Source organism: Lytechinus variegatus, chromosome 3, assembly GCF_018143015.1.
Source record: "Lytechinus variegatus isolate NC3 chromosome 3, Lvar_3.0, whole genome shotgun sequence".
NCBI classification, from domain to species: domain Eukaryota; kingdom Metazoa; phylum Echinodermata; class Echinoidea; order Temnopleuroida; family Toxopneustidae; genus Lytechinus; species Lytechinus variegatus.
The window spans coordinates 65,885,562-65,888,779 of NC_054742.1; positions in this window are offsets into that span (position 1 = coordinate 65,885,562).

Sequence of the window (3,218 nt, forward strand, 5' to 3'; positions counted from 1 at the left end):
TGAGAATATATCATGAATAATCTTAAATAATTTTCTTTTACCAATATGCCTTTATTTTCAAACATACATTGAAGCTAAATGCAAATTTCACATGTATATGTATTATAAATTGGCTTGAGTATTATGACTGTGATCATGGGATAACAGAGTTACTAAAGAACAAAATATAGATCATGATGATATGCAGGTGTGTGTATGTGTTCATTTGTTAATGTCATGAATAAAAATATTCCTTTAATCTTTTTAACCAGAATATGCAAAATGTGTTATAGTCAATATGTGGTCCTAAGAAATTTTATTTAGGCAGAGTAACATTTACTGCCAGTTATAATCCCTAGAGGACCATTCAGAAGTGATGAACCTGGGGGGGGGGCACTTACATTGACGAGTGGATACCATGCGCGACCAAAAAAACATGTAAAAAGGATGTATAGGGCACATTACGTATGTATCGTAATAAGGGTGTCAAAAACACTAAAATAATGAAAAAAGGGTATCTATTTCGCACGGAAAGCTGAGTGTTTAGGGTCAAATTTACAAGGGTAAAGATACTAAAATATATAAAGGATGTACATTTTGCCCAATTGTCAACACAAAATGTTTAGAGTCTGATTTGCGCGAGGTGTGGGAGGTGGGGCCGTACCAAGCCCAATGATGTAGGTAAAGGTAAAACCGACGTCTGTGACATTAAAATATCACTGTACTTGGGTTTCAATTCAGGGAATACTTGCCAAGGGTATCATTTTGTTTCCAAGAATTATTAAGGGTAGGGTTTCACATGCCAACACTTGTTAAGGGGTGCATTTTCAGAATATGGAAAATACTTGTTAAGGGTGCTTTTCGGGACCCCATGGTCGAGCATGGTATCCGCTCGTCAATAGAAGTGCCCCCCCCCACACCCCCGGGTGATGAACACAAGGTGCAAGGTGATCCTAAGATAAATCCAAAACAAGTGGAGAGCCTCTGGCAGTCTCGCCTGCATTACGCGATTCGATTTAGCAGCAGTGCTGACTTTGGAAACGACCATCCAAAACGGCTTTGACCTTGGTCATATGACATCAAACTCTGACAGGATGTTCAGTAATAATTAAACGTAACCTTCGGTTAAGATTTGATGTTGACGAAGCCGCCACTACCGTTCGAAAACAGCGCCTATTATCTCGCTTTGCTATGCAGGCGAGTCAAAAATGAAAAATGAATAAAAATATATTACTTTAAAGAGGTACTCCAAGCTGAAATAATTTTTGAAAAGATAAAGAAAAATCTAACAAAACACTGAAAACTTCATCAAAATCGGACAGGAAACACAACAAAATTATGACATAACAATAATTTGCATTATTTCGGTGAACAATTCTATGCATGTCTTCATGAATATTCAATGAGCAAACTGATGTCATGTCCAACTTGTTCATTTGCACATGTATTTTATTATATGAAATTATTCAAATTTTGTCCTTCAAGTACTAAAAAAATTGGACTGACAACTGATTTTAGTGCATTAGATATTCATTGCTGCAATTTATTTTGTTATTAGGGGGACATACATGTATACACACATGTACGAAAATACAAAATAATTATGATTTCATGTAATAACATAAGAAAAAGGAAAGTGGGAATGTGGCATCAGTCCATCTCATGAATATTCATGGAAACATGCATGTAAATGTTTTCACAAAATATTGCCAAACTTTCAAATTAAATAACTTTATTGTTTATTGAAATTTTCAGCAGTTTGCGTGGTGTACTTCACTTTATTTAGATATAATTATTTTCACCCTTGAGTGCTATTAACCCTTCAAACATTAGGTGTATATTATGTTTAGTAATTTCAGCACACATAGAAAATACAAACACATATTTTACAGGATAATTTCAAATCTTTATTTCTTAAACCTTTTCTCCAAATACAGCTGTCGATTGGGACACAACTCCCAACACCTGGCATTAAAAAAAAACCCAATCTTTTAAGGTCACCATAATTAAATAGAACACATGGTAAAACAAAATACAATATCAAGTATTTTTGTTTCCAATTTCTTTATCAGCTTGCACACAGCCAAGACATAAAATAAGAATGATTGAATTTAAAATAAAATTATTGTATAGTTAAGCCCTTACCAATGACTTAATTCAGATTTGTAGTTATTGAACTGTGATTTCTAAAGGCTTCAGAAGCCCACTTGTCAGATATTCTTCCAGAGAATTCAAGGACAATGTCCCCAATCCGCCATAGCTTACATATTTAACAATTTGTAGGGGTTATCTGGATTAATGCCAAGACTAAAAAGATCAAGTTTCTCATAGTTCTGTCTCCCCGTCTGACATTCACTCTAAAAAAAAAATAAAAAGACTTAAATGAAACACATCAGGATGAAATAACACCCAGTATGTAATATTATACTTGTTTTTTAAACGGCAAAATAATAAAAAATATATCATTTGTTAGAGCTAATGTGTTGGAAATCAGCTCAAAACACTGAAGAAATTTCAAAAAAGTTGTCATCGACAAAGATAGATATCTAATGATCATTGTGCTTGATATACCTTGGTCATATTACACATGCATGTCATTTTCATCGAATGATACATAAGGGCAAAGCAGTATCGATATGTGCATTTACAGTTCTTGCATCGCAATCAATTATGGGACAGGATTCTTGTACGGTCCAAGGGTATTCCTCAGAACACTGCACTCTCCTGATTGCTTTTATCAAATTAACACCCCAGTTTTCATTTGATTGTACCATCATTTCTGTGAAAATCTTGATTTTTTGAATTTCTGTAGTTTTACAATATTTAGCAGTGTTATCCAGGGAAAAATAATGAGCGAAGAGCGAGACTACTTGAAGGAGGACTCTCCATGTTTCAATCGTCCCGCTTCCTTGTGATGTACAAGAATTCAGTCCAAACATGCAATGCAATGAACTTGTTGAATGCTGAATTCTGTAATTCCTATACACTTTGTACATGTATCAACCAGTTCCAGTTGGCAAAAGGTTAATAACTATAAAGGCATGTATTAAGTCCTTGACAAATCTCGACAAATGTGTATACATCTGTGGTATGTTATGTACACCAGGGGTGTGAGTGGTCACAAATAAAAAGATCTGAAAAAAAAACATTGAAAAAGTCTGAAATAGAAAGTGCTCCCATACTTTTTGTACAGAGGAAAGCCAAATATAAGCTGAAATCCAGCTGAAAATCAAAACAAA